Raw genomic sequence first — 23,051 nt, forward strand, 5'->3', positions numbered from 1 at the left:
TTATTATGTCGTTTAGATTTTGTTTCACAATAGATTAAATAGGACTATGGATTAAAGGATTTAACGTCAATGGCCATTCTAAGCTGAATGTGCCTGCTCTCGTCAGATCGCAGAAGTTACACAGCTTAAGGCCTCGCTAGTACCAGTGTGGGAGACTGTCTGGGAATCCGTGGTGCGGTTGAATTTTTATTATGTCGTTTAGATTTTGTTTCACAATCGATTAAAAAGGACTATGGATTAAAGCATTTAATGTCAATGGCCATTCTAAGCTGAATGTGCCTGCTCTCGTCAGATCGCAGAAATTACACATCTTAAGGCCTCGCTAGTACCAGTGTGGGAGACTGTCTGGGAATCCGTGGTGCGGTTGCCTTTTTATTATGTCGTTTAGATTTTGTTTCACAATAGATTAAAAAGGACTATGGATTAAAGCATTTAATGTCAATGGCCATTCTAAGCTGAATGTGCCTGCTCTCGTCAGATCGCAGAAGTTACACAGCTTAAGGCCTCGCTAGTACCAGTGTGGGAGACTGTCTGGGAATCCGTGGTGCGGTTGACTTTTTATTATCTCGTTTAGATTTTGTTTCACAATAGATTAAATAGGACTATGGATTAAAACATTTAACGTCAATGGCCATTCTAAGCTGAATGTGCCTGCTCTCGTCAGAACGCAGAAGTTACACAGCTTAAGGCCTCGCTAGTACCATTGTGGGAGACTGTCTGGGAATCCGTGGTGCGGTTGAATTTTTATTATGTCGTTTAGATTTTGTTTCACAATCGATTAAAAAGGACTATGGATTAAAGCATTTAATGTCAATGGCCATTCTAAGCTGAATGTCCCTGCTCTCGTCAGATCGCAGAAGTTACACAGCTTAAGGCCTCGCTAGTACCAGTGTGGGAGACTGTCTGGGAATCCGTGGTGCGGTTGAATTTTTATTATGTCGTTTAGATTTTGTTTCACAATCGATTAAAAAGGACTATGGATTCAAGCTTTTCATGTCAATGGCCATTCTAAGCTGATTTTCCCTGCTCTCGTCAGATCGCAGAAGTTACACAGCTTAAAACCTCGCTAGTACCAGTGTGGGAGACTGTCTGGGAATCCGTGGTGCGGTTGACTTTTTATTATGTCGTTTAGATTTTGTTTCACAATCGATTAAAAAGGACTATGGATTAAAGCATTTAATGTCAATGGCCATTCTAAGCTGAATGTGCCTGCCCTCGTCAGATCGCAGAAGTTACACAGCTTAAGACCTCGCTAGTACGAGTGTGGGAGACTGTCTGGGAATCCGTGGTGCGGTTGCCTTTTTATTATGTCGTTTAGATTTTGTTTCACAATAGATTAAAAAGGACTATGGATTAAAGCATTTAATGTCAATGGCCATTCTAAGCTGAATGTGCCTGCCCTCGTCAGATTGCAGAAGTTACACAGCTTAAGGCCTCCCTAGTACCAGTGTGGGAGACTGTCTGGGAATCCGTGGTGCGGTTGAATTTTTATTATGTCGTTTAGATTTTGTTTCACAATCGATTAAAAAGGACTATGGATTAAAGCATTTAATGTCAATGGCCATTCTAAGCTGAATGTGCCTGCTCTCATCAGATCGCAGAAGTTACACAGCTTAAGGCCTCGCTAGTACCAGTGTGGGAGACTGTCTGGGAATCCGTGGTGCGTTTGCCTTTTTATTATGTCGTTTAGATTTTGTTTCACAATAGATTAAAAAGGACTATGGATTAAAGCATTTAATGTCAATGGCCATTCTAAGCTGAATGTGCCTGCTCTCGTCAGATCGCAGAAGTTACACAGCTTAAGGCCTCGCTAGTACCAGTGTGGGAGACTGTCTGGGAATCCGTGGTGCGGTTGACTTTTTATTATCTCGTTTAGATTTTGTTTCACAATAGATTAAATAGGACTATGGATTAAAACATTTAACGTCAATGGCCATTCTAAGCTGAATGTGCCTGCTCTCGTCAGAACGCAGAAGTTACACAGCTTAAGGCCTCGCTAGTACCATTGTGGGAGACTGTCTGGGAATCCGTGGTGCGGTTGAATTTTTATTATGTCGTTTAGATTTTGTTTCACAATCGATTAAAAAGGACTATGGATTAAAGCATTTAATGTCAATGGCCATTCTAAGCTGAATGTCCCTGCTCTCGTCAGATCGCAGAAGTTACACAGCTTAAGGCCTCGCTAGTACCAGTGTGGGAGACTGTCTGGGAATCCGTGGTGCGGTTGAATTTTTATTATGTCGTTTAGATTTTGTTTCACAATCGATTAAAAAGGACTATGGATTAAAGCTTTTCATGTCAATGGCCATTCTAAGCTGAATTTCCCTGCTCTCGTCAGATCGCAGAAGTTACACAGCTTAAAACCTCGCTAGTACCAGTGTGGGAGACTGTCTGGGAATCCGTGGTGCGGTTGACTTTTTATTATGTCATTTAGATTTTGTTTCACAATCGATTAAAAAGGACTATGGATTAAAGCATTTAATGTCAATGGCCATTCTAAGCTGAATGTGCCTGCCCTCGTCAGATCGCAGAAGTTACACAGCTTAAGGCCTCGCTAGTACGAGTGTGGGAGACTGTCTGGGAATCCGTGGTGCGGTTGCCTTTTTATTATGTCGTTTAGATTTTGTTTCACAATAGATTAAAAAGGACTATGGATTAAAGCATTTAATGTCAATGGCCATTCTAAGCTGAATGTGCCTGCCCTCGTCAGATTGCAGAAGTTACACAGCTTAAGGCCTCCCTAGTACCAGTGTGGGAGACTGTCTGGGAATCCGTGGTGCGGTTGAATTTTTATTATGTCGTTTAGATTTTGTTTCACAATAGATTAAATAGGACTATGGATTAAGGCTTTTAATGTCAATGGCCATTCTAAGCTGAATGTGCCTGCTCTCGTCAGTTCGCAGAAGTTACACAGCTTAAGGCCTCGCTAGTACCAGTGTGGGAGACTTTCTGGGAATCCGTGGTGCGGTTGACTTTTTATTATGTCGTTTAGATTTTGTTTCACAATCGATTAAAAAGGACTATGGATTAAAGGATTTAACGTCAATGGCCATTCTAAGCTGAATGTGCCTGCTCTCGTCAGATCGCAGAAGTTACACAGCTTAAGGCCTCGCTAGTACCAGTGTGGGAGACTGTCTGGGAATCCGTGGTGCGGTTGAATTTTTATTATGTCAATTAGATTTTGTTTCACAATCGATTAAAAAGGACTATGGATTAAAGCATTTAATGTCAATAGCCATTCTAAGCTGAATGTCCTTGCTCTCGTCAGATCGCAGAAGTTACACAGCTTAAGGCCTCGCTAGTACCAGTGTGGGAGACTGCCTGGGAATCCGTGGTGTGGTTGACTTTTTATTATGTTGTTTAGATTTTGTTTCACAATAGATTAAATAGGACTATGGATTAAGGCTTTTAATGTCAATGGCCATTCTAAGCTGAATGTGCCTGCTCTCGTCAGATCGCAGAAGTTACACAGCTTAAGGCCTCGCTAGTACCAGTGTGGGAGACTGTCTGGGAATCCGTGGTGCGGTTGCCTTTTTATTATGTCGTTTAGATTTTGTTTCACAATAGATTAAAAAGGACTATGGATTAAAGCATTTAATGTCAATGGCCATTCTAAGCTGAATGTGCCTGCTCTCGTCAGATCGCAGAAGTTACACAGCTTAAGGCCTCGCTAGTACCAGTGTGGGAGACTGTCTGGGAATCCGTGGTGCGGTTGACTTTTTATTATCTCGTTTAGATTTTGTTTCACAATAGATTAAATAGGACTATGGATTAAAACATTTAACGTCAATGGCCATTCTAAGCTGAATGTGCCTGCTCTCGTCAGAACGCAGAAGTTACACAGCTTAAGGCCTCGCTAGTACCAGTGTGGGAGACTGTCTGGGAATCCGTGGTGCGGTTGAATTCTTATTATGTCGTTTAGATTTTGTTTCACAATAGATTAAATAGGACTATGTATTAAGGATTTTAATGTCAATGGCCATTCTAAGCTGAATGTGCCTGCTCTCGTCAGATCGCAGAAGTTACACAGCTTAAGGCCTCGCTAGTACCAGTGTGGGAGACTGTCTGGGAATCCGTGGTGCGGTTGAATTTTATTATGTCGTTTAGATTTTGTTTCATAATCGATTAAAAAGGACTATGGATTAAAGCATTTAATGTCAATGGCCATTCTAAGCTGAATGTCCCTGCTCTCGTCAGATCGCAGAAGTTACACAGCTTAAGGCCTCGCTAGTACCAGTGTGGGAGACTGTCTGGGAATCCGTGGTGCGGTTGAATTTTTATTATGTCGTTTAGATTTTGTTTCACAATCGATTAAAAAGGACTATGGATTAAATCATTTAATGTCAATGGCCATTCTAAGCTGAATGTCCCTGCTCTCGTCAGATCGCAGAAGTTACACAGCGTAAGGCCTCGCTAGTACCAGTGTGGGAGACTGGCTGGGAATCCGTGGTGTGGTTGACTTTTTATTATGTCGTTTAGATTTTGTTTCACAATCGATTAAAAAGGACTATGGATTAAAGCATTTAATGTCAATGGCCATTCTAAGCTGAATGTGCCTGCTCTCGTCAGATCGCAGAAGTTACACAGCTTAAGGCCTCGCTAGTACCAGTGTGGGAGACTGTCTGGGAATCCGTGGTGTGGTTGAATTTTTATTATGTCGTTTAGATTTTGTTTCACAATCGATTAAAAAAGACTATGGATTAAAGCATTTAATGTCAATGGCCATTCTAAGCTGAATGTCCCTGCTCTCGTCAGATCGCAGATGTTACACAGCTTAAAACCTCGCTAGTACCAGTGTGGGAGACTGTCTGGGAATCCGTGGTGCGGTTGACTTTTTATTATGTTTAGATTTTGTTTCACAATCGATTAAAAAGGACTATGGATTAAAGCATTTAATGTCAATGGCCATTCTAAGCTGAATGTGCCTGCTCTCATCAGATCACAGAAGTTACACAGCTTAAGGCCTCGCTAGTACCAGTGTGGGAGACTGTCTGGGAATCCGTGGTGCGGTTGACTTTTTATTATGTCGTTTAGATTTTGTTTCACAATAGATTAAAAAGGACTATGGATTAAAGCATTTAATGTCAATGGCCATTCTAAGCTGAATGTGCCTGCTCTCGTCAGATCGCAGAAGTTACGCAGCTTAAGGCCTCGCTAGTACCAGTGTGGGAGACTGTCTGGGAATCCGTGGTGCGGTTGACTTTTTATTATGTCGTTTAGATTTTTTTTCACAATAGATTAAATAGGACTATGGATTAAATCATTTAACGTCAATGGCCATTCTAAGCTGAATGTGCCTGCTCTCGTCAGAACGCAGAAGTTACACAGCTTAAGGCCTCGCTAGTACCAGTGTGGGAGACTGTCTGGGAATCCGTAGTGCGGTTGACTTTTTATTATGTTGTTTAGATTTTGTTTCACAATAGATTAAATAGGACTATGGATTAAGGCTTTTAATGTCAATGGCCATTCTAAGCTGAATGTGCCTGCTCTCTTCAGATCGCAGAAGTTACACAGCTTAAGGCCTCGCTAGTACCAGTGTGGGAGACTGTCTGGGAATCCGTGGTGCGGTTGACTTTTTATTATGTCATTTAGATTTTGTTTCACAATCGATTAAAAAGGACTATGGATTACAGCATTTAATGTCAATGGCCATTCTAAGCTGAATGTGCCTGCTCTCGTTAGATCGCAGAAGTTACACAGCTTAAAACCTTGCTAGTAACAGTGTGGGAGACTGTCTGGGAATCCATGGTGCGGTTGACTTTTTATTATGTCGTTTAGATTTTGTTTCACAATCGATTAAAAAGGACTATGGATTAAAACATTTAATGTCAATGGCCATTCTAAGCTGAATGTCCCTGCTCTCGTCAGATCGCAGGAGTTACACAGCTTAAAACCTCGCTAGTACCAGTGTGGGAGACTGTCTGGGAATCCGTGGTGCGGTTGACTTTTTATTATGTCGTTTAGATTTTGTTTCACAATCGATTAAAAAGGACTATGGATTAAAGCATTTAAAGTCAATGGCCATTCTAAGCTGAATGTGCCTGCTCTCGTCAGATCGCAGAAGTTACACAGCTTAAGGCCTCGCTAGTACCAGTGTGGGAGACTGTCTGGGAATCCGTGGTGCGGTTGAATTTTTATTATGTCGTTTAGATTTTGTTTCACAATCGATTAAAAAGGACTATGGATTAAAGCATTTAATGTCAATGGCCATTCTATGCTGAATGTCCCTGCTCTCGTCAGATCGCAGAAGTTACACAGCTTAAGGCCTCGCTAGTACCAGTGTGGGAGACTGTCTGGGAATCCGTGGTGCGGTTGACTTTTTATTATGTCGTTTAGATTTTGTTTCACAATCGATTAAAAAGGACTATGGATTAAAGCATTTAATGTCAATGGCCATTCTAAGCTGAATGTGCCTGCTCTCGTCAGATCGCAGAAGTTACACAGCTTAAGGCCTCGCTAGTACCAGTGTGGGAGACTGTCTGGGAATCCGTGGTGCGGTTGCCTTTTTATTATGTCGTTTAGATTTTGTTTCACAATAGATTAAAAAGGACTATGGATTAAAGCATTTAATGTCAATGGCCATTCTAAGCTGAATGTGCCTGCTCTCGTCAGAACGCAGAAGTTACACAGCTTAAGGCCTCGCTAGTACCAGTGTGGGAGACTGTCTGGGAATCCGTGGTGCGGTTGAATTTTTATTATGTCGTTTAGATTTTGTTTCACAATCGATTAAAAAGGACTATGGATTAAAGCATTTAATGTCAATGGCCATTCTATGCTGAATGTCCCTGCTCTCATCAGATCGCAGAAGTTACACAGCTTAAGGCCTCGCTAGTACCAGTGTGGGAGACTGTCTGGGAATCCGTGGTGCGGTTGACTTTTTATTATGTCGTTTAGATTTTGTTTCACAATCGATTAAAAAGGACTATGGATTAAAGCATTTAATGTCAATGGCCATTCTAAGCTGAATGTGCCTGCTCTCGTCAGATCGCAGAAGTTACACAGCTTAAGGCCTCGCTAGTACCAGTGTGGGAGACTGTCTGGGTATCCGTGGTGCGGTTGACTTTTTATTATGTCGTTTAGATTTTGTTTCACAATAGATTAAAAAGGACTATGGATCAAAGCATTTAATGTCAATAGCCATTCTAAGCTGAATGTCCCTGCTCTCGTCAGATCGCAGAAGTTACACAGCTTAAGGCCTCGCTAGTACCAGTGTGGGAGACTGTCTGGGAATCCGTGGTGCGGTTGACTTTTTATTATGTCGTTTAGATTTTGTTTCACAATAGATTAAAAAGGACTATGGATCAAAGCATTTAATGTCAATAGCCATTCTAAGCTGAATGTCCCTGCTCTCGTCAGATCGCAGAAATTACACAGCTTAAGGCCTCGCTAGTACCAGTGTGGGAGACTGTCTGGGAATCCGTGGTGCGGTTGACTTTTTATTATGTCGTTTAGATTTTGTTTCACAATAGATTAAAAAGGACTATGGATTAAAGCATTTAATGTCAATGGCCATTCTAAGCTGAATGTGCCTGCTCTCGTCAGATCGCAGAAGTTACACAGCTTAAGGCCTCGCTAGTACCAGTGTGGGAGACTGTCTGGGAATCCGTGGTGCGGTTGACTTTTTATTATGTCGTTTAGATTTTGTTTCACAATAGATTAAATAGGACTATGGATTAAAACATTTAACGTCAATGGCCATTCTAAGCTGAATGTGCCTGCTCTCGTCAGAACGCAGAAGTTACACAGCTTAAGGCCTCGCTAGTACCAGTGTGGGAGACTGTCTGGGAATCCGTGGTGCGGTTGACTTTTTATTATGTTGTTTAGATTTTGTTTCACAATAGATTAAATAGGACTATGGATTAAGCCTTTTAATGTCAATGGCCATTCTAAGCTGAATGTGCCTGCTCTCGTCAGATCGCAGAAGTTACACAGCTTAAGGCCTCACTAGTACCAGTGTGGGAGACTGTCTGGGAATCCGTGGTGCGGTTGCCTTTTTATTATGTCGTATAGATTTTGTTTCACAATCGATTAAAAAGGACTATGGATTAAAGCTTTTAATGTCAATGGCCATTCTAAGCTGAATGTGCCTGCTCCCGTCAGATCGCAGAAGTTACACAGCTTAAAACCTCGCTAGTACCAGTGTGGGAGACTGTCTGGGAATCCATGGTGCGGTTGACTTTTTATTATGTCGTTTAGATTTTGTTTCACAATCGATTAAAAAGGACTATGGATTAAAGCATTTAATGTCAATGGCCATTCTAAGCTGAATGTGCCTGCTCTCGTCAGATCGCAGAAGTTACACAGCTTAAGGCCTCGCTAGTACTAGTGTGGGAGACTGTCTGGGAATCCGTGGTGCGGAGGACTTTTTATTATGTCGTTTAGATTTTGTTTCACAATAGATTAAAAAGGACTATGGATTAAAGCATTTAATGTCAATGGCCATTCTAAGCTGAATGTGCCTGCCCTCGTCAGATCGCAGAAATACACAGCTTAAGGCCTCGCTAGTACCAGTGTGGGAGACTGTCTGGGAATCCGTGGTGCGGTTGACTTTTTATTATGTCGTTTAGATTTTGTTTCACAATCGCTTAAAAAGGACTATGGATTAAAGCATTTAATGTCAATGGCCATTCTAAGCTGAATGTGCCTGCTCTCGTTAGATCGCAGAAGTTACACAGCTTAACGCCTCGCTAGTACCAGTGTGGGAGACTGTCTGGGAATCTGTGGTGCGGTTGACTTTTTATTATGTTGTTTAGATTTTGTTTCACAATAGATTAAATAGGACTATGGATTAAAGCATTTAACGTCAATACCCATTCTAAGCTGAATGTGCCTGCTCTCGTCAGATCGCAGAAGTTACACAGCTTAAAGCCTCGCTAGTACTAGTGCGGGAGACTGTCTGGGAATCCGTGGTGCAGTTGACTTTTTATTATGTCGTTTAGATTTTGTTTCACAATCGATTAAAAAGGACTATGGATTAAAGCATTTAATGTCAATGGCCATTCTAAGCTGAATGTGCCTGCTCTCGTCAGATCACAGACGTTACACAGCTTAAGGCCTCGCTAGTACCAGTGTGGGGGACTGTCTGGGAATCCGTGGTGCGGTTGACTTTTTATTATGTTGTTTAGATTTTGTTTCACAATCGATTAAAAAGGACTATGGATTAAGGCTTTTAATGTCAATGGCCATTCTAAGCTGAATGTGCCTGCTCTCGTCAGATCTCAGAAGTTACACAGCTTAAGGCCTCGCTAGTACCAGTGTGGGAGACTGTCTGGGAATCCGTGGTGCGGATGCCTTTTTATTATGTCGTTTAGATTTTGTTTCACAATCGATTAAAAAGGACTATGGATTAAAGCATTTAATGTCAATGGCCATTCTAAGCTGAATGTGCCTGCCCTCGTCAGATCGCAGAAGTTACACAGCTTAAGGCCTTGCTAGTACCAGTGTGGGAGACTGTCTGGGAATCCGTGGTGCGGTTGACTTTTTATTATGTCGTTTAGATTTTGTTTCACAATCGCTTAAAAAGGACTATGGATTAAAGCATTTAATGTCAATGGCCATTCTAAGCTGAATGTGCCTGCTCTCGTTAGATCGCAGAAGTTACACAGCTTAACGCCTCGCTAGTACCAGTGTGGGAGACTGTCTGTGGTGCGGTTGACTTTTTATTATGTTGTTTAGATTTTGTTTCACAATAGATTAAATAGGACTATGGATTAAAGCATTTAACGTCAATACCCATTCTAAGCTGAATGTGCCTGCTCTCGTCAGATCGCAGAAGTTACACAGCTTAAAGCCTCACTAGTGTGGGAGACTGTCTGGGAATCCGTGGTGCAGTTGACTTTTTATTATGTCGTTTAGATTTTGTTTCACAATCGATTAAAAAGGACTATGGATTAAAGCTTTTAATGTCAATGGCAATTCTAAGCTGAATTTCCCTGCTCTCGTCAGATCGCAGAAGTTACACAGCTTAAAACCTCGCTAGTACCAGTGTGGGAGACTGTCTGGGAATCCGTGGTGCGGTAGACTTTTTATTATGTCGTTTAGATTTTGTTTCACAATCGATTAAAAAGGACTATGGATTAAAGCATTTAATGTCAATGGCCATTCTAAGCTGAATGTGCCTGCTCTCGTCAGATCGCAGAAGTTACACAGCTTAAGGCCTCGCTAGTACCAGTGTGGGAGACTGTCTGGGAATCCGTGGTGCGGTTGCCTTTTTATTATGTCGTTTAGATTTTGTTTCACAATAGATTAAAAAGGACTATGGATTAAAGCATTTAATGTCAATGGCCATTCTAAGCTGAATGTGCCTGCTCTCGTCAGATCGCAGAAGTTACACAGCTTAAGGCCTCGCTAGTACCAGTGTGGGAGACTGTCTGGGAATCCGTGGTGCGGTTGACTTTTTATTATGCCGTTTAGATTTTGTTTCACAATAGATTAAAAAGGACTATGGATTAAAGCATTTAATGTCAATGGCCATTCTAAACTGAATGTCCCTGCTCTCGTCAGATCGCAGAAGTTACACAGCCTTAAGGCCTCGCTAGTACCAGTGTGGGAGACTGTCTGGGAATCCGTGGTGCGGTTGACTTTTTATTATGTCGTTTAGATTTTGTTTCACAATCGATTAAAAAGGACTATGGATTAAAGCATTTAATGTCAATGGCCATTCTAAGCTGAATGTCCCTGCTCTCGTCAGATCGCAGAAGTTACACAGCTTAAGGCCTCGCTAGTACCAGTGCGGGAGACTGTCTGGGAATCCGTGGTGCGGTTGAATTTTTATTATGTCGTTTAGATTTTGTTTCACAATAGATTAAAAAGGACTATGGATTAAAGCATTTAATGTCAATGGCCATTCCAAGCTGAATGTGCCTGCTCTCGTCAGATCGCAGAAGTTACACAGCTTAAGGCCTCGCTAGTACCAGTGTGGGAGACTGTCTGGGAATCCGTGGTGCGGTTGACTTTTTATTATGTCGTTTAGATTTTGTTTCACAATAGATTAAATAGGACTATGGATTAAAACATTTAACGTCAATGGCCATTCTAAGCTGAATGTGCCTGCTCTCGTCAGAACGCAGAAGTTACACAGCTTAAGGCCTCGCTAGTACCAGTGTGGGAGACTGGCTGGGAATCCGTGGTGCGGTTGACTTTTTATTATGTTGTTTAGATTTTGTTTCACAATAGATTAAATAGGACTATGGATTAAGGCTTTTAATGTCAATGGCCATTCTAAGCTGAATGTGCCTGCTCTCGTCAGATCGCAGAAGTTACACAGCTTAAGGCCTCACTAGTACCAGTGTGGGAGACTGTCTGGGAATCCGTGGTGCGGTTGACTTTTTATTATGTCGTTTAGATTTTGTTTCACAATCGATTAAAAAGGACTATGGATTAAAGCTTTTAATGTCAATGGCAATTCTAAGCTGAATTTCCCTGCTCTCGTCAGATCGCAGAAGTTACACAGCTTAAAACCTCGCTAGTACCAGTGTGGGAGACTGTCTGGGAATCCGTGGTGCGGTTGACTTTTTATTATGTCGTTTAGATTTTGTTTCACAATCGATTAAAAAGGACTATGGATTAAAGCATTTAATGTCAATGGCCATTCTAAGCTGAATGTGCCTGCTCTCGTCAGATCGCAGAAGTTACACAGCTTAAGGCCTCTCTAGTACCAGTGTGGGAGACTGTCTGGGAATCCGTGGTGCGGTTGCCTTTTTATTATGTCGTTTAGATTTTGTTTCACAATAGATTAAAAAGGACTATGGATTAAAGCATTTAATGTCAATGGCCATTCTAAGCTGAATGTGCCTGCTCTCGTCAGATCGCAGAAGTTACACAGCTTAAGGCCTCGCTAGTACCAGTGTGGGAGACTGTCTGGGAATCCGTGGTGCGGTTGACTTTTTATTATGTCGTTTCGATTTTGTTTCACAATAGATTAAAAAGGACTATGGATTAAAGCATTTAATGTCAATGGCCATTCTAAGCTGAATGTACCTGCTCTCGTCAAATCGCAGAAGTTACACAGCTTAAGGCCTCGCTAGTACCAGTGTGGGAGACTGTCTGGGAATCCGTGGTGCGGTTGAATTTTTATTATGTCGTTTAGATTTTGTTTCACAATCGATTAAAAAGGACTATGGATTTAAGCATTTAATGTCAATGGCCATTCTAAGCTGAATGTCCCTGCTCTCGTCAGATCGCAGAAGTTACACAGCTTAAGGCCTCGCTAGTACCAGTGTGGGAGACTGTCTGGGAATCCGTGGTGCGGTTGACTTTTTATTATGTCGTTTAGATTTTGTTTCACAATAGATTAAAAAGGACTATGGATTAAAGCATTTAATGTCAATGGCCATTCTAAGCTGAATGTGCCTGCTCTCGTCAGATCGCAGAAGTTACACAGCTTAAGGCCTCGCTAGTACCAGTGTGGGAGACTGTCTGGGAATCCGTGGTGCGGTTGACTTTTTATTATGTCGTTTAGATTTTGTTTCACAATAGATTAAATAGGACTATGGATTAAAACATTTAATGTCAATGGCCATTCTAAGCTGAATGTGCCTGCTCTCGTCAGAACGCAGAAGTTGCACAGCTTAAGGCCTCGCTAGTACCAGTGTGGGAGACTGGCTGGGAATCCGTGGTGCGGTTGACTTTTTATTATGTTGTTTAGATTTTGTTTCACAATAGATTAAATAGGACTATGGATTAAGGCTTTTAATGTCAATGGCCGTTCTAAGCTGAATGTGCCTGCTCTCGTCAGATCGCAGAAGTTACGCAGCTTAAGGCCTCACTAGTACCAGTGTGGGAGACTGTCTGGGAATCCGTGGTGCGGTTGCCTTTTTATTATGTCGTTTAGATTTTGTTTCACAATCGATTAAAAAGGACTATGGATTAAAGCATTTAATGTCGATGGCCATTCTAAGCTGAATGTGCCTGCTCCCGTCAGATCGCAGAAGTTACACAGCTTAAAACCTCGCTAGTACCAGTGTGGGAGACTGTCTGGGAATCCATGGTGCGGTTGACTTTTTATTATGTCGTTTAGATTTTGTTTCACAATCGATTAAAAAGGACTATGGATTAAAGCATTTAATGTCAATGGCCATTCTAAGCTGAATGTGCCTGCTCTCGTCAGATCGCAGAAGTTACACAGCTTAAGGCCTCGCTAGTACCAGTGTGTGAGACTGTCTGGGAATCCGTGGTGCGGTTGACTTTTTATTATGGTGTTTAGATTTTGTTTCACAATCGATTAAAAAGGACTATGGATTAAGGCTTTTAATGTCAATGGCCATTCTAAGCTGAATGTGCCTGCTCTCGTCAGATCGCAGAAGTTACACAGCTTAAGGCCTCGCTAGTACCAGTGTGGGAGACTGTCTGGGAATCCGTGGTGTGGTTGAATTTTTATTATGTCGTTTAGATTTTGTTTCACAATAGATTAAATAGGACTATGGATTAAGGCTTTTAATGTCAATGGCCATTCTAAGCTGAATGTGCCTGCTCTCGTCAGATCGCAGAAGTTACACAGCTTAAGGCCTCGCTAGTACCAGTGTGGGAGACTGTCTGGGAATCCGTGGTGCGGTTGACTTTTTATTATGTCGTTTAGATTTTGTTTCACAATAGATTAAATAGGACTATGGATTAAAACATTTAACGTCAATGGCCATTCTAAGCTGAATGTGCCTGCTCTCGTCAGAACGCAGAAGTTACACAGCTTAAGGCCTCGCTAGTACCAGTGTGGGAGACTGGCTGGGAATCCGTGGTGCGGTTGACTTTTTATTATGTTGTTTAGATTTTGTTTCACAATAGATTAAATAGGACTATGGATTAAGGCTTTTAATGTCAATGGCCATTCTAAGCTGAATGTGCCTGCTCTCGTCAGATCGCAGAAGTTACGCAGCTTAAGGCCTCACTAGTACCAGTGTGGGAGACTGTCTGGGAATCCGTGGTGCGGTTGACTTTTTATTATGTCGTTTAGATTTTGTTTCACAATCGATTAAAAAGGACTATAGATTAAAGCATTTAATGTCAATGGCCATTCTAAGCTGAATGTGCCTGCTCTCGTCAGATCGCAGAAGTTACACAGCTTAAGGCCTCGCTAGTACCAGTGTGGGAGACTGTCTGGGAATCCGTGGTGCGGTTGACTTTTTATTATGTTGTTTAGATTTTGTTTCACAATCGATTAAAAAGGACTATGGATTTAGGCTTTTAATGTAAATGGCCATTCTAAGCTGAATGTGCCTGCTCTCGTCAGATCGCAGAAGTTACACAGCTTAAGGCCTCGCTAGTACCAGTGTGGGAGACTGTCTGGGAATCCGTGGTGCGGATGACTTTTTATTATGTCGTTTAGATTTTGTTTCACAATCGATTAAAAAGGACTATGGATTAAAGCATTTAATGTCAATGGCCATTCTAAGCTGAATGTGCCTGCCCTCGTCAGATCGCAGAAGTTACACAGCTTAAGGCCTCGCTAGTACCAGTGTGGGAGACTGTCTGGGAATCCGTGGTGCGGTTGACTTTTTATTATGTCGTTTAGATTTTGTTTCACAATAGATTAAATAGGACTATGGATTAAGGCTTTTAATGTCAATGGCCATTCTAAGCTGAATGTGCCTGCTCTCGTCAGATCGCAGAAGTTACGCAGCTTAAGGCCTCACTAGTACCAGTGTGGGAGACTGTCTGGGAATCCGTGGTGCGGTTGACTTTTTATTATGTCGTTTAGATTTTGTTTCACAATCGATTAAAAAGGACTATGGATTAAAGCATTTAATGTCAATGGCCATTCTAAGCTGAATGTGCCTGCTCTCGTCAGATCGCAGAAGTTACACAGCTTAAGGCCTCGCTAGTACCAGTGTGGGAGACTGTCTGGGAATCCGTGGTGCGGTTGACTTTTTATTATGTTGTTTAGATTTTGTTTCACAATCGATTAAAAAGGACTATGGATTTAGACTTTTAATGTCAATGGCCATTCTAAGCTGAATGTGCCTGCTCTCGTCAGATCGCAGAAGTTACACAGCTTAAGGCCTCGCTAGTACCAGTGTGGGAGACTGTCTGGGAATCCGTGGTGCGGATGACTTTTTATTATGTCGTTTAGATTTTGTTTCACAATCGATTAAAAAGGACTATGGATTAAAGCATTTAATGTCAATGGCCATTCTAAGCTGAATGTGCCTGCACTCGTCAGATCGCAGAAGTTACACAGCTTAAGGCCTCGCTAGTACCAGTGTGGGAGACTGTCTGGGAATCCATGGTGCGGTTGACTTTTTATTATGTCGTTTAGATTTTGTTTCACAATCGCTTAAAAAGGACTATGGATTAAAGCATTTAATGTCAATGGCCATTCTAAGCTGAATGTGCCTGCTCTCGTTAGATCGCAGAAGTTACACAGCTTAATGCCTCGCTAGTACCAGTGGGGGAGACTGTCTGGGAATCTGTGGTGCGGTTGACTTTTTATTATGTCGTTTAGATTTTGTTTCACAATAGATTAAATAGGACTATGGATTAAAGCATTTAATGTCAATGGCCATTCTAAGCTGAATGTGCCTGCTCTCGTCAGATCACAGAAGTTACACAGCTTAAAGCCTCGCTAGTACTAGTGTGGGAGACTGTCTGGGAATCCGTGGTGCAGTTGCCTTTTTATTATGTCGTTTAGATTTTGTTTCACAATCGATTAAAAAGGACTATGGATTAAAGCATTTAATGTCAATGGCCATTCTAAGCTGAATGTGCCTGCTCTCGTCAGATCACAGAAGTTACACAGCTTAAGGCCTTGCTAGTACCAGTGTGGGGGACTGTCTGGGAATCCGTAGTGCGGTTGACTTTTTATTATGTCGTTTAGATTTTGTTTCACAATCGATTAAATAGGACTATGGATTAAAGCATTTAATGTCAATGGCCATTCTAAGCTGAATGTGCCTGCTCTCGTCAGATCGCAGAAGTTACACAGCTTAAGGCCTCGCTAGTACCAGTGTGGTAGACTGTCTGGGAATCCGCGGTGCGGTTGAATTTTTATTATGTCGTTTAGATTTTGTTTCACAATCGATTAAAAAGGACTATGGATTAACGCTTTTAATGTCAATGGCAATTCTAAGCTGAATTTCCCTGCTCTCGTCAGATTGCAGAAGTTACACAGCTTAAAACCTCGCTAGTACCAGTGTGGGAGACTGTCTGGGAATCCGTGGTGCGGTTGACTTTTTATTATGTCGTTTAGATTTTGTTTCACAATCGATTAAAAAGGACTATGGATTAAAGCATTTAATGTCAATGGCCATTCTAAGCTGAATGTGCCTGCTCTCGTCAGATCGCAGAAGTTACACAGCTTAAGGCCTCGCTAGTACCAGTGTGGGAGACTGTCTGGGAATCCGTGGTGCGGCTGCCTTTTTATTATGTCGTTTAGATTTTGTTTCACAATAGATTAAAAAGGACTATGGATTAAAGCATTTAATGTCAATGGCCATTCTAAGCTGAATGTGCCTGCTCTCGTCAGATCGCAGAAGTTACACAGTGTAAGGCCTCGCTAGTACCAGTGTGGGAGACTGTCTGGGAATCCGTGGTGCGGTAGACTTTTTATTATGTCGTTTAGATTTTGTTTCACAATCGATTAAAAAGGACTATGGATTAAAGCATTTAATGTCAATGGCCATTCTAAGCTGAATGTGCCTGCTCTCGTCTGATCGCAGAAGTTACACAGCTTAAGGCCTCGCTAGTACCAGTGTGGGAGACTGTCTGGGAATCCGTGGTGCGGTTGCCTTTTTATTATGTCGTTTAGATTTTGTTTCACAATAGATTAAAAAGGACTATGGATTAAAGCATTTAATGTCAATGGCCATTCTAAGCTGAATGTGCCTGCTCTCGTCAGATCGCAGAAGTTACACAGCTTAAGGCCTCGCTAGTACCAGTGTGGGAGACTGTCTGGGAATCCGTGGTGCGGTTGACTTTTTATTATGTCGTTTAGATTTTGTTTCACAATAGATTAAAAAGGACTATGGATTAAAGCATTTAATGTCAATGGCCATTCTAAGCTGATTGTCCCTGCTCTCGTCAGATCGCAGAAGTTACACAGCTTAAGGCCTCGCTAGTACCAGTGTGGGAGACTGTCTGGGAATCCGTGGTGCGGTTGACTTTTTATTATGTCGTTTAGATTTTGTTTCACAATCGATTAAAAAGGACTATGGATTAAAGCATTTAATGTCAATGGCCATTCTAAGCTGAATGTACCTGCTCTCGTCAGATCGCAGAAGTTACACAGCTTAAGGCCTCGCTAGTACCAGTGTGGGAGACTGTCTGGGAATACGTGGTGCGGTTGAATTTTTATTATGTCGTTTAGATTTTGTTTCACAATCGATTAAAAAGGACTATTGATTAAACCATTTAATGTCAATGGCCATTCTAAGCTGAATGTCCCTGCTCTCGTCAGATTGCAGAAGTTACACAGCTTAAGGCCTCGCTAGTACCAGTGTGGGAGACTGTCTGGGAATCCGTGGTGCGGTTGACTTTTTATTATGTCGTTTAGATTTTGTTTCACAATAGATTAAAAAGGACTATGGATTAAAGCATTTAATGTCAATGGCCATTCTAAGCTGAATGTGCCTGCTCTCGTCAGATCGCAGAAGTTACACAGCTTAAGGCCTCGCTAGTACCAGTGTGGGAGACTGTCTGGGAATCCGTGGTGCGGTTGACTTTTTATTATGTCGTTTAGATTTTGTTTCACAATAGATTAAAAAGGACTATGGATTAAAGCATTTAATGTCAATGGCCATTCTAAGCTGATTGTCCCTGCTCTCGTCAGATCGCAGAAGTTACACAGCTTAAGGCCTCGCTAGTACCAGTGTGGGAGACTGTCTGGGAATCCGTGGTGCGGTTGACTTTTTATTATGTCGTTTAGATTTTGTTTCACAATCGATTAAAAAGGACTATGGATTAAAGCATTTAATGTCAATGGCCATTCTAAGCTGAATGTACCTGCTCTCGTCAGATCGCAGAAGTTACACAGCTTAAGGCCTCGCTAGTACCAGTGTGGGAGACTGTCTGGGAATACGTGGTGCGGTTGAATTTTTATTATGTCGTTTAGATTTTGTTTCACAATCGATTAAAAAGGACTATGGATTAAAGCATTTAATGTCAATGGCCATTCTAAGCTGAATGTCCCTGCTCTCGTCAGATTGCAGAAGTTACACAGCTTAAGGCCTCGCTAGTACCAGTGTGGGAGACTGTCTGGGAATCCGTGGTGCGGTTGACTTTTTATTATGTCGTTTAGATTTTGTTTCACAATAGATTAAAAAGGACTATGGATTAAAGCATTTAATGTCAATGGCCATTCTAAGCTGAATGTGCCTGCTCTCGTCAGATCGCAGAAGTTACACAGCTTAAGGCCTCGCTAGTACCAGTGTGGGAGACTGTCTGGGAATCCGTGGTGTGGTTGACTTTTTATTATGTCGTTTAGATTTTGTTTCACAATAGATTAAATAGGACTATGGATTAAAACATTTAACGTCAATGGCCATTCTAAGCTGAATGTGCCTGCCCTCGTCAGAACGCAGAAGTTACACAGCTTAAGGCCTCGCTAGTACCAGTGTGGGAGACTGGCTGGGAATCCGTGGTGCGGTTGACTTTTTATTATGTTGTTTAGATTTTGTTTCACAATAGATTAAATAGGACTATGGATTAAGGCTTTTAATGTCAATGGCCATTCTAAGCTGAATGTGCCTGCTCTCGTCAGATCGCAGAAGTTACACAGCTTAAGGCCTCACTAGTACCAGTGTGGGAGACTGTCTGGGAATCCGTGGTGCGGTTGACTTTTTATTATGTCGTTTAGATTTTGTTTCACAATCGATTAAAAAGGACTATGGATTAAAGCTTTTAATGTCAATGGCAATTCTAAGCTGAATTTCCCTGCTCTCGTCAGATCGCAGAAGTTACACAGCTTAAAACCTCGCTAGTACCAGTGTGGGAGACTGTCTGGGAATCCGTGGTGCGGTTGACTTTTTATTATGTCGTTTAGATTTTGTTTCACAATCGATTAAAAAGGACTATGGATTAAAGCATTTAATGTCAATGGCCATTCTAAGCTGAATGTGCCTGCTCTCGTCAGATCGCAGAAGTTACACAGCTTAAGGCCTCGCTAGTACCAGTGTGGGAGACTGTCTGGGAATCCGTGGTGCGGATGACTTTTTATTATGTCGTTTAGATTTTGTTTCACAATCGATTAAAAAGGACTATGGATTAAAGCATTTAATGTCAATGGCCATTCTAAGCTGAATGTGCCTGCCCTCGTCAGATCGCAGAAGTTACACAGCTTAAGGCCTTGCTAGTACCAGTGTGGGAGACTGTCTGGGAATCCGTGGTGCGGTTGACTTTTTATTATGTCGTTTAGATTTTGTTTCACAATCGCTTAAAAAGGACTATGGATTAAAGCATTTAATGTCAATGGCCATTCTAAGCGGAATGTGCCTGCTCTCGTTAGATCGCAGAAGTTACACAGCTTAACGCCTCGCTAGTACCAGTGTGGGAGACTGTCTGGGAATCTGTGGTGCGGTTGACTTTTTATTATGTTGTTTAGATTTTGTTTCACAATAGATTAAATAGGACTATGGATTAAAGCATTTAACGTCAATACCCATTCTAAGCTGAATGTGCCTGCTCTCGTCAGATCGCAGAAGTTACACAGCTTAAAGCCTCGCTAGTACTAGTGTGGGAGACTGTCTGGGAATCCGTGGTGCAGTTGACTTTTTATTATGTCGTTTAGATTTTGTTTCACAATCGATTAAAAAGGACTATGGATTAAAGCATTTAACGTCAATGGCCATTCTAAGCTGAATGTGCCTGCTCTCGTCAGATCACAGAAGTTACACAGCTTAAGGCCTCGCTAGTACCAGTGTGGGGGACTGTCTGGGAATCCGTGGTGCGGTTGACTTTTTATTATGTCGTTTAGATTTTGTTTCACAATCGATTAAAAAGGACTATGGATTAAAGCTTTTAATGTCAATGGCAATTCTAAGCTGAATTTCCCTGCTCTCGTCAGATCGCAGAAGTTACACAGCTTAAAACCTCGCTAGTACCAGTGTGGGAGACTGTCTGGGAATCCGTGGTGCGGTAGACTTTTTATTATGTCGTTTAGATTTTGTTTCACAATCGATTAAAAAGGACTATGGATTAAAGCATTTAATGTCAATGGCCATTCTAAGCTGAATGTGCCTGCTCTCGTCAGATCGCAGAAGTTACACAGCTTAAGGCCTCGCTAGTACCAGTGTGGGAGACTGTCTGGGAATCCGTGGTGCGGTTGCCTTTTTATTATGTCGTTTAGATTTTGTTTCACAATAGATTAAAAAGGACTATGGATTAAAGCATTTAATGTCAATGGCCATTCTAAGCTGAATGTGCCTGCTCTCGTCAGATCGCAGAAGTTACACAGCTTAAGGCCTCGCTAGTACCAGTGTGTGTGACTGTCTGGGAATGCGTGGTGCGGTTGACTTTTTATTATGTCGTTTAGATTTTGTTTCACAATAGATTAAAAAGGACTATGGATTAAAGCATTTAATGTCAATGGCCATTCTAAGCTGAATGTCCCTGCTCTCGTCAGATCGCAGAAGTTACACAGCTTAAGGCCTCGCTAGTACCAGTGTGGGAGACTGTCTGGGAATCCGTGGTGCGGTTGACTTTTTATTATGTCGTTTAGATTTTGTTTCACAATCGATTAAAAAGGACTATGGATTAAAGCATTTAATGTCAATGGCCATTCTAAGCTGAATGTACCTGCTCTCGTTAGATCGCAGAAGTTACACAGCTTAAGGCCTCGCTAGTACCAGTGTGGGAGACTGTCTGGGAATACGTGGTGCGGTTGAATTTTTATTATGTCGTTTAGATTTTGTTTCACAATCGATTAAAAAGGACTATGGATTAAAGCATTTAATGTCAATGGCCATTCTAAGCTGAATGTCCCTGCTCTCGTCAGATCGCAGAAGTTACACAGCTTAAGGCCTCGCTAGTACCAGTGTGGGAGACTGTCTGGGAATCCGTGGTGCGGTTGACTTTTTATTATGTCGTTTAGATTTTGTTTCACAATAGATTAAAAAGGACTATGGATTAAAGCATTTAATGTCAATGGCCATTCTAAGCTGAATGTGCCTGCTCTCGTCAGATCGCAGAAGTTACACAGCTTAAGGCCTCGCTAGTACCAGTGTGGGAGACTGTCTGGGAATCCGTGGTGCGGTTGACTTTTTATTATGTCGTTTAGATTTTGTTTCACAATAGATTAAATAGGACTATGGATTAAAACATTTAACGTCAATGGCCATTCTAAGCTGAATGTGCCTGCCCTCGTCAGAACGCAGAAGTTACACAGCTTAAGGCCTCGCTAGTACCAGTGTGGGAGACTGGCTGGGAATCCGTGGTGCGGTTGACTTTTTATTATGTTGTTTAGATTTTGTTTCACAATAGATTAAATAGGACTATGGATTAAGGCTTTTAATGTCAATGGCCATTCTAAGCTGAATGTGCCTGCTCTCGTCAGATCGCAGAAGTTACACAGCTTAAGGCCTCACTAGTACCAGTGTGGGAGACTGTCTGGGAATCCGTGGTGCGGTTGACTTTTTATTATGTCGTTTAGATTTTGTTTCACAATCGATTAAAAAGGACTATGGATTAAAGCTTTTAATGTCAATGGCAATTCTAAGCTGAATTTCCCTGCTCTCGTCAGATCGCAGAAGTTACACAGCTTAAAACCTCGCTAGTACCAGTGTGGGAGACTGTCTGGGAATCCGTGGTGCGGTTGACTTTTTATTATGTCGTTTAGATTTTGTTTCACAATCGATTAAAAAGGACTATGGATTAAAGCATTTAATGTCAATGGCCATTCTAAGCTGAATGTGCCTGCTCTCGTCAGATCGCAGAAGTTACACAGCTTAAGGCCTCGCTAGTACCAGTGTGGGAGACTGTCTGAGAATCCGTGGTGCGGTTGCCTTTTTATTATGTCGTTTAGATTTTGTTTCACAATAGATTAAAAAGGACTATGGATTAAAGCATTTAATGTCAATGGCCATTCTAAGCTGAATGTGCCTGCTCTCGTCAGAATGCAGAAGTTACACAGCTTAAGGCCTCGCTAGTACCAGTGTGGGAGACTGTCTGGGAATCCGTGGTGCGGTTGACTTTTTATTATGTTGTTTAGATTTTGTTTCACAATAGATTAAAAAGGACTATGGATTAAAGCATTTAATGTCAATGGCCATTCTAAGCTGAATGTCCCTGCTCTCGTCAGATCGCAGAAGTTACACAGCTTAAGGCCTCGCTAGTACCAGTGTGGGAGACTGTCTGGGAATCCGTGGTGCGGTTAACTTTTTATTATGTCGTTTAGATTTTGTTTCACAATCGATTAAAAAGGACTATGGATTAAAGCATTTAATGTCAATGGCCATTCTAAGCTGAATGTGCCTGCTCTCGTCAGATCGCAGAAGTTACACAGCTTAAGGCCTCGCTAGTACCAGTGTGGGAGACTGTCTGGGAATCCGTGGTGTGGTTCAATTTTTATTATGTCGTTTAGATTTTGTTTCACAATAGATTAAATAGGACTATGGATTAAGGCTTTTAATGTCAATGGCCATTCTAAGCTGAATGTGCCTGCTCTCGTCAGATCGCAGAAGTTACACAGCTTAAGGCCTCGCTAGTACCAGTGTGGGAGACTGTCTGGGAATCCGTGGTGCGGTTGACTTTTTATTATGTCGTTTAGATTTTGTTTCACAATCGATTAAAAAGGACTATGGATTAAAGCATTTAATGTCAATGGCCATTCTAAGCTGAATGTGCCTGCTCTCGTCAGCTCGCAGAAGTTACACAGCTTAAGGCCTCGCTAGTACCAGTGTGGGAGACTGTCTGGGAATACGTGGTGCGGTTGAATTTTTATTATGTCGTTTAGATTTTGTTTCACAATCGATTAAAAAGGACTATGGATTAAAGCATTAAATGTCAATGGCCATTCTAAGCTGAATGTCCCTGCTCTCGTCAGATCGCAGAAGTTACACAGCTTAAGGCCTCGCTAGTACCAGTGTGGGAGACTGTCTGGGAATCCGTGGTGCGGTTGACCTTTTATT

The 23,051-nt window shown here is 41.8% G+C and overlaps 106 pseudogenes; all 106 read left to right on the forward strand.

Moving 5' to 3' along the window:
- The first annotated feature begins 65 nt into the window (after window positions 1-65).
- LOC142744780 (5S ribosomal RNA) lies at window positions 66-184 on the forward strand (annotated as a pseudogene).
- Window positions 185-251: 67 nt separating this feature from the next.
- Window positions 252-370, forward strand: LOC142745784 (5S ribosomal RNA; annotated as a pseudogene).
- A 67-nt stretch (window positions 371-437) lies between these two features.
- Window positions 438-556, forward strand: LOC142745228 (5S ribosomal RNA; annotated as a pseudogene).
- A 67-nt stretch (window positions 557-623) lies between these two features.
- On the forward strand, window positions 624-742 carry LOC142744587 (5S ribosomal RNA; annotated as a pseudogene).
- A 67-nt stretch (window positions 743-809) lies between these two features.
- On the forward strand, window positions 810-928 carry LOC142745307 (5S ribosomal RNA; annotated as a pseudogene).
- A 625-nt stretch (window positions 929-1,553) lies between these two features.
- On the forward strand, window positions 1,554-1,672 carry LOC142745189 (5S ribosomal RNA; annotated as a pseudogene).
- Window positions 1,673-1,739: 67 nt separating this feature from the next.
- Window positions 1,740-1,858, forward strand: LOC142745241 (5S ribosomal RNA; annotated as a pseudogene).
- Window positions 1,859-1,925: 67 nt separating this feature from the next.
- On the forward strand, window positions 1,926-2,044 carry LOC142744588 (5S ribosomal RNA; annotated as a pseudogene).
- A 67-nt stretch (window positions 2,045-2,111) lies between these two features.
- LOC142745308 (5S ribosomal RNA) lies at window positions 2,112-2,230 on the forward strand (annotated as a pseudogene).
- A 67-nt stretch (window positions 2,231-2,297) lies between these two features.
- LOC142747128 (5S ribosomal RNA) lies at window positions 2,298-2,416 on the forward strand (annotated as a pseudogene).
- A 67-nt stretch (window positions 2,417-2,483) lies between these two features.
- Window positions 2,484-2,602, forward strand: LOC142746816 (5S ribosomal RNA; annotated as a pseudogene).
- A 253-nt stretch (window positions 2,603-2,855) lies between these two features.
- On the forward strand, window positions 2,856-2,974 carry LOC142744557 (5S ribosomal RNA; annotated as a pseudogene).
- Window positions 2,975-3,041: 67 nt separating this feature from the next.
- LOC142744781 (5S ribosomal RNA) lies at window positions 3,042-3,160 on the forward strand (annotated as a pseudogene).
- A 67-nt stretch (window positions 3,161-3,227) lies between these two features.
- Window positions 3,228-3,346, forward strand: LOC142745350 (5S ribosomal RNA; annotated as a pseudogene).
- A 67-nt stretch (window positions 3,347-3,413) lies between these two features.
- Window positions 3,414-3,532, forward strand: LOC142744384 (5S ribosomal RNA; annotated as a pseudogene).
- A 67-nt stretch (window positions 3,533-3,599) lies between these two features.
- On the forward strand, window positions 3,600-3,718 carry LOC142745252 (5S ribosomal RNA; annotated as a pseudogene).
- A 67-nt stretch (window positions 3,719-3,785) lies between these two features.
- LOC142744308 (5S ribosomal RNA) lies at window positions 3,786-3,904 on the forward strand (annotated as a pseudogene).
- A 67-nt stretch (window positions 3,905-3,971) lies between these two features.
- Window positions 3,972-4,090, forward strand: LOC142744783 (5S ribosomal RNA; annotated as a pseudogene).
- Window positions 4,091-4,156: 66 nt separating this feature from the next.
- Window positions 4,157-4,275, forward strand: LOC142745309 (5S ribosomal RNA; annotated as a pseudogene).
- Window positions 4,276-4,342: 67 nt separating this feature from the next.
- LOC142746712 (5S ribosomal RNA) lies at window positions 4,343-4,461 on the forward strand (annotated as a pseudogene).
- A 67-nt stretch (window positions 4,462-4,528) lies between these two features.
- On the forward strand, window positions 4,529-4,647 carry LOC142745659 (5S ribosomal RNA; annotated as a pseudogene).
- Window positions 4,648-4,897: 250 nt separating this feature from the next.
- Window positions 4,898-5,016, forward strand: LOC142744450 (5S ribosomal RNA; annotated as a pseudogene).
- Window positions 5,017-5,083: 67 nt separating this feature from the next.
- On the forward strand, window positions 5,084-5,202 carry LOC142747857 (5S ribosomal RNA; annotated as a pseudogene).
- A 67-nt stretch (window positions 5,203-5,269) lies between these two features.
- Window positions 5,270-5,388, forward strand: LOC142744634 (5S ribosomal RNA; annotated as a pseudogene).
- A 67-nt stretch (window positions 5,389-5,455) lies between these two features.
- Window positions 5,456-5,574, forward strand: LOC142744134 (5S ribosomal RNA; annotated as a pseudogene).
- A 253-nt stretch (window positions 5,575-5,827) lies between these two features.
- LOC142747228 (5S ribosomal RNA) lies at window positions 5,828-5,946 on the forward strand (annotated as a pseudogene).
- A 67-nt stretch (window positions 5,947-6,013) lies between these two features.
- Window positions 6,014-6,132, forward strand: LOC142744784 (5S ribosomal RNA; annotated as a pseudogene).
- A 67-nt stretch (window positions 6,133-6,199) lies between these two features.
- Window positions 6,200-6,318, forward strand: LOC142745193 (5S ribosomal RNA; annotated as a pseudogene).
- Window positions 6,319-6,385: 67 nt separating this feature from the next.
- Window positions 6,386-6,504, forward strand: LOC142744376 (5S ribosomal RNA; annotated as a pseudogene).
- Window positions 6,505-6,571: 67 nt separating this feature from the next.
- On the forward strand, window positions 6,572-6,690 carry LOC142744303 (5S ribosomal RNA; annotated as a pseudogene).
- A 67-nt stretch (window positions 6,691-6,757) lies between these two features.
- Window positions 6,758-6,876, forward strand: LOC142744593 (5S ribosomal RNA; annotated as a pseudogene).
- Window positions 6,877-6,943: 67 nt separating this feature from the next.
- LOC142745135 (5S ribosomal RNA) lies at window positions 6,944-7,062 on the forward strand (annotated as a pseudogene).
- A 67-nt stretch (window positions 7,063-7,129) lies between these two features.
- LOC142744137 (5S ribosomal RNA) lies at window positions 7,130-7,248 on the forward strand (annotated as a pseudogene).
- Window positions 7,249-7,315: 67 nt separating this feature from the next.
- Window positions 7,316-7,434, forward strand: LOC142744063 (5S ribosomal RNA; annotated as a pseudogene).
- A 67-nt stretch (window positions 7,435-7,501) lies between these two features.
- On the forward strand, window positions 7,502-7,620 carry LOC142745265 (5S ribosomal RNA; annotated as a pseudogene).
- A 67-nt stretch (window positions 7,621-7,687) lies between these two features.
- LOC142743837 (5S ribosomal RNA) lies at window positions 7,688-7,806 on the forward strand (annotated as a pseudogene).
- A 67-nt stretch (window positions 7,807-7,873) lies between these two features.
- LOC142744696 (5S ribosomal RNA) lies at window positions 7,874-7,992 on the forward strand (annotated as a pseudogene).
- Window positions 7,993-8,059: 67 nt separating this feature from the next.
- LOC142746786 (5S ribosomal RNA) lies at window positions 8,060-8,178 on the forward strand (annotated as a pseudogene).
- Window positions 8,179-8,245: 67 nt separating this feature from the next.
- On the forward strand, window positions 8,246-8,364 carry LOC142745979 (5S ribosomal RNA; annotated as a pseudogene).
- A 67-nt stretch (window positions 8,365-8,431) lies between these two features.
- On the forward strand, window positions 8,432-8,549 carry LOC142747185 (5S ribosomal RNA; annotated as a pseudogene).
- Window positions 8,550-8,616: 67 nt separating this feature from the next.
- On the forward strand, window positions 8,617-8,735 carry LOC142746657 (5S ribosomal RNA; annotated as a pseudogene).
- Window positions 8,736-8,988: 253 nt separating this feature from the next.
- Window positions 8,989-9,107, forward strand: LOC142746142 (5S ribosomal RNA; annotated as a pseudogene).
- A 67-nt stretch (window positions 9,108-9,174) lies between these two features.
- LOC142747110 (5S ribosomal RNA) lies at window positions 9,175-9,293 on the forward strand (annotated as a pseudogene).
- Window positions 9,294-9,360: 67 nt separating this feature from the next.
- Window positions 9,361-9,479, forward strand: LOC142745708 (5S ribosomal RNA; annotated as a pseudogene).
- A 611-nt stretch (window positions 9,480-10,090) lies between these two features.
- LOC142744377 (5S ribosomal RNA) lies at window positions 10,091-10,209 on the forward strand (annotated as a pseudogene).
- A 67-nt stretch (window positions 10,210-10,276) lies between these two features.
- Window positions 10,277-10,395, forward strand: LOC142745276 (5S ribosomal RNA; annotated as a pseudogene).
- A 254-nt stretch (window positions 10,396-10,649) lies between these two features.
- Window positions 10,650-10,768, forward strand: LOC142746385 (5S ribosomal RNA; annotated as a pseudogene).
- A 67-nt stretch (window positions 10,769-10,835) lies between these two features.
- On the forward strand, window positions 10,836-10,954 carry LOC142744538 (5S ribosomal RNA; annotated as a pseudogene).
- A 67-nt stretch (window positions 10,955-11,021) lies between these two features.
- LOC142747588 (5S ribosomal RNA) lies at window positions 11,022-11,140 on the forward strand (annotated as a pseudogene).
- A 67-nt stretch (window positions 11,141-11,207) lies between these two features.
- Window positions 11,208-11,326, forward strand: LOC142743827 (5S ribosomal RNA; annotated as a pseudogene).
- Window positions 11,327-11,579: 253 nt separating this feature from the next.
- On the forward strand, window positions 11,580-11,698 carry LOC142745408 (5S ribosomal RNA; annotated as a pseudogene).
- A 67-nt stretch (window positions 11,699-11,765) lies between these two features.
- On the forward strand, window positions 11,766-11,884 carry LOC142745287 (5S ribosomal RNA; annotated as a pseudogene).
- Window positions 11,885-11,951: 67 nt separating this feature from the next.
- On the forward strand, window positions 11,952-12,070 carry LOC142746048 (5S ribosomal RNA; annotated as a pseudogene).
- A 67-nt stretch (window positions 12,071-12,137) lies between these two features.
- On the forward strand, window positions 12,138-12,256 carry LOC142743887 (5S ribosomal RNA; annotated as a pseudogene).
- A 67-nt stretch (window positions 12,257-12,323) lies between these two features.
- On the forward strand, window positions 12,324-12,442 carry LOC142744966 (5S ribosomal RNA; annotated as a pseudogene).
- A 67-nt stretch (window positions 12,443-12,509) lies between these two features.
- Window positions 12,510-12,628, forward strand: LOC142745492 (5S ribosomal RNA; annotated as a pseudogene).
- A 67-nt stretch (window positions 12,629-12,695) lies between these two features.
- On the forward strand, window positions 12,696-12,814 carry LOC142745281 (5S ribosomal RNA; annotated as a pseudogene).
- Window positions 12,815-12,881: 67 nt separating this feature from the next.
- Window positions 12,882-13,000, forward strand: LOC142747151 (5S ribosomal RNA; annotated as a pseudogene).
- A 67-nt stretch (window positions 13,001-13,067) lies between these two features.
- On the forward strand, window positions 13,068-13,186 carry LOC142745719 (5S ribosomal RNA; annotated as a pseudogene).
- Window positions 13,187-13,253: 67 nt separating this feature from the next.
- LOC142745656 (5S ribosomal RNA) lies at window positions 13,254-13,372 on the forward strand (annotated as a pseudogene).
- A 67-nt stretch (window positions 13,373-13,439) lies between these two features.
- LOC142744977 (5S ribosomal RNA) lies at window positions 13,440-13,558 on the forward strand (annotated as a pseudogene).
- Window positions 13,559-13,625: 67 nt separating this feature from the next.
- LOC142747601 (5S ribosomal RNA) lies at window positions 13,626-13,744 on the forward strand (annotated as a pseudogene).
- Window positions 13,745-13,811: 67 nt separating this feature from the next.
- Window positions 13,812-13,930, forward strand: LOC142744383 (5S ribosomal RNA; annotated as a pseudogene).
- Window positions 13,931-13,997: 67 nt separating this feature from the next.
- LOC142745299 (5S ribosomal RNA) lies at window positions 13,998-14,116 on the forward strand (annotated as a pseudogene).
- A 67-nt stretch (window positions 14,117-14,183) lies between these two features.
- LOC142746371 (5S ribosomal RNA) lies at window positions 14,184-14,302 on the forward strand (annotated as a pseudogene).
- Window positions 14,303-14,369: 67 nt separating this feature from the next.
- Window positions 14,370-14,488, forward strand: LOC142745019 (5S ribosomal RNA; annotated as a pseudogene).
- Window positions 14,489-14,555: 67 nt separating this feature from the next.
- Window positions 14,556-14,674, forward strand: LOC142744395 (5S ribosomal RNA; annotated as a pseudogene).
- A 67-nt stretch (window positions 14,675-14,741) lies between these two features.
- On the forward strand, window positions 14,742-14,860 carry LOC142745310 (5S ribosomal RNA; annotated as a pseudogene).
- Window positions 14,861-14,927: 67 nt separating this feature from the next.
- Window positions 14,928-15,046, forward strand: LOC142745225 (5S ribosomal RNA; annotated as a pseudogene).
- Window positions 15,047-15,113: 67 nt separating this feature from the next.
- On the forward strand, window positions 15,114-15,232 carry LOC142746141 (5S ribosomal RNA; annotated as a pseudogene).
- Window positions 15,233-15,485: 253 nt separating this feature from the next.
- Window positions 15,486-15,604, forward strand: LOC142747111 (5S ribosomal RNA; annotated as a pseudogene).
- A 67-nt stretch (window positions 15,605-15,671) lies between these two features.
- LOC142747119 (5S ribosomal RNA) lies at window positions 15,672-15,790 on the forward strand (annotated as a pseudogene).
- Window positions 15,791-15,857: 67 nt separating this feature from the next.
- Window positions 15,858-15,976, forward strand: LOC142746282 (5S ribosomal RNA; annotated as a pseudogene).
- A 253-nt stretch (window positions 15,977-16,229) lies between these two features.
- On the forward strand, window positions 16,230-16,348 carry LOC142745861 (5S ribosomal RNA; annotated as a pseudogene).
- Window positions 16,349-16,415: 67 nt separating this feature from the next.
- Window positions 16,416-16,534, forward strand: LOC142746348 (5S ribosomal RNA; annotated as a pseudogene).
- A 67-nt stretch (window positions 16,535-16,601) lies between these two features.
- LOC142744472 (5S ribosomal RNA) lies at window positions 16,602-16,720 on the forward strand (annotated as a pseudogene).
- A 67-nt stretch (window positions 16,721-16,787) lies between these two features.
- LOC142745323 (5S ribosomal RNA) lies at window positions 16,788-16,906 on the forward strand (annotated as a pseudogene).
- Window positions 16,907-16,973: 67 nt separating this feature from the next.
- Window positions 16,974-17,092, forward strand: LOC142744444 (5S ribosomal RNA; annotated as a pseudogene).
- Window positions 17,093-17,159: 67 nt separating this feature from the next.
- Window positions 17,160-17,278, forward strand: LOC142743857 (5S ribosomal RNA; annotated as a pseudogene).
- Window positions 17,279-17,345: 67 nt separating this feature from the next.
- On the forward strand, window positions 17,346-17,464 carry LOC142745284 (5S ribosomal RNA; annotated as a pseudogene).
- Window positions 17,465-17,531: 67 nt separating this feature from the next.
- Window positions 17,532-17,650, forward strand: LOC142745334 (5S ribosomal RNA; annotated as a pseudogene).
- Window positions 17,651-17,717: 67 nt separating this feature from the next.
- On the forward strand, window positions 17,718-17,836 carry LOC142744445 (5S ribosomal RNA; annotated as a pseudogene).
- A 67-nt stretch (window positions 17,837-17,903) lies between these two features.
- Window positions 17,904-18,022, forward strand: LOC142743858 (5S ribosomal RNA; annotated as a pseudogene).
- Window positions 18,023-18,089: 67 nt separating this feature from the next.
- LOC142745285 (5S ribosomal RNA) lies at window positions 18,090-18,208 on the forward strand (annotated as a pseudogene).
- A 67-nt stretch (window positions 18,209-18,275) lies between these two features.
- LOC142744261 (5S ribosomal RNA) lies at window positions 18,276-18,394 on the forward strand (annotated as a pseudogene).
- A 67-nt stretch (window positions 18,395-18,461) lies between these two features.
- On the forward strand, window positions 18,462-18,580 carry LOC142745114 (5S ribosomal RNA; annotated as a pseudogene).
- Window positions 18,581-18,647: 67 nt separating this feature from the next.
- LOC142743828 (5S ribosomal RNA) lies at window positions 18,648-18,766 on the forward strand (annotated as a pseudogene).
- A 253-nt stretch (window positions 18,767-19,019) lies between these two features.
- LOC142745224 (5S ribosomal RNA) lies at window positions 19,020-19,138 on the forward strand (annotated as a pseudogene).
- A 67-nt stretch (window positions 19,139-19,205) lies between these two features.
- LOC142745709 (5S ribosomal RNA) lies at window positions 19,206-19,324 on the forward strand (annotated as a pseudogene).
- A 253-nt stretch (window positions 19,325-19,577) lies between these two features.
- LOC142746849 (5S ribosomal RNA) lies at window positions 19,578-19,696 on the forward strand (annotated as a pseudogene).
- Window positions 19,697-19,763: 67 nt separating this feature from the next.
- LOC142745181 (5S ribosomal RNA) lies at window positions 19,764-19,882 on the forward strand (annotated as a pseudogene).
- A 253-nt stretch (window positions 19,883-20,135) lies between these two features.
- LOC142744385 (5S ribosomal RNA) lies at window positions 20,136-20,254 on the forward strand (annotated as a pseudogene).
- Window positions 20,255-20,321: 67 nt separating this feature from the next.
- On the forward strand, window positions 20,322-20,440 carry LOC142745718 (5S ribosomal RNA; annotated as a pseudogene).
- A 67-nt stretch (window positions 20,441-20,507) lies between these two features.
- LOC142743888 (5S ribosomal RNA) lies at window positions 20,508-20,626 on the forward strand (annotated as a pseudogene).
- Window positions 20,627-20,693: 67 nt separating this feature from the next.
- On the forward strand, window positions 20,694-20,812 carry LOC142744215 (5S ribosomal RNA; annotated as a pseudogene).
- Window positions 20,813-20,879: 67 nt separating this feature from the next.
- Window positions 20,880-20,998, forward strand: LOC142743889 (5S ribosomal RNA; annotated as a pseudogene).
- Window positions 20,999-21,065: 67 nt separating this feature from the next.
- Window positions 21,066-21,184, forward strand: LOC142745345 (5S ribosomal RNA; annotated as a pseudogene).
- Window positions 21,185-21,251: 67 nt separating this feature from the next.
- Window positions 21,252-21,370, forward strand: LOC142745116 (5S ribosomal RNA; annotated as a pseudogene).
- Window positions 21,371-21,437: 67 nt separating this feature from the next.
- LOC142743829 (5S ribosomal RNA) lies at window positions 21,438-21,556 on the forward strand (annotated as a pseudogene).
- A 253-nt stretch (window positions 21,557-21,809) lies between these two features.
- LOC142745653 (5S ribosomal RNA) lies at window positions 21,810-21,928 on the forward strand (annotated as a pseudogene).
- A 67-nt stretch (window positions 21,929-21,995) lies between these two features.
- On the forward strand, window positions 21,996-22,114 carry LOC142744300 (5S ribosomal RNA; annotated as a pseudogene).
- A 67-nt stretch (window positions 22,115-22,181) lies between these two features.
- Window positions 22,182-22,300, forward strand: LOC142745280 (5S ribosomal RNA; annotated as a pseudogene).
- Window positions 22,301-22,367: 67 nt separating this feature from the next.
- On the forward strand, window positions 22,368-22,486 carry LOC142746975 (5S ribosomal RNA; annotated as a pseudogene).
- Window positions 22,487-22,553: 67 nt separating this feature from the next.
- LOC142745357 (5S ribosomal RNA) lies at window positions 22,554-22,672 on the forward strand (annotated as a pseudogene).
- A 67-nt stretch (window positions 22,673-22,739) lies between these two features.
- LOC142745898 (5S ribosomal RNA) lies at window positions 22,740-22,858 on the forward strand (annotated as a pseudogene).
- Window positions 22,859-22,925: 67 nt separating this feature from the next.
- On the forward strand, window positions 22,926-23,044 carry LOC142743805 (5S ribosomal RNA; annotated as a pseudogene).
- The last annotated feature ends 7 nt before the right edge of the window (window positions 23,045-23,051 follow it).

The sequence above is a fragment of the Rhinoderma darwinii genome, chromosome 2 (assembly GCF_050947455.1).
Source record: "Rhinoderma darwinii isolate aRhiDar2 chromosome 2, aRhiDar2.hap1, whole genome shotgun sequence".
Lineage (NCBI taxonomy): Eukaryota > Metazoa > Chordata > Amphibia > Anura > Rhinodermatidae > Rhinoderma > Rhinoderma darwinii.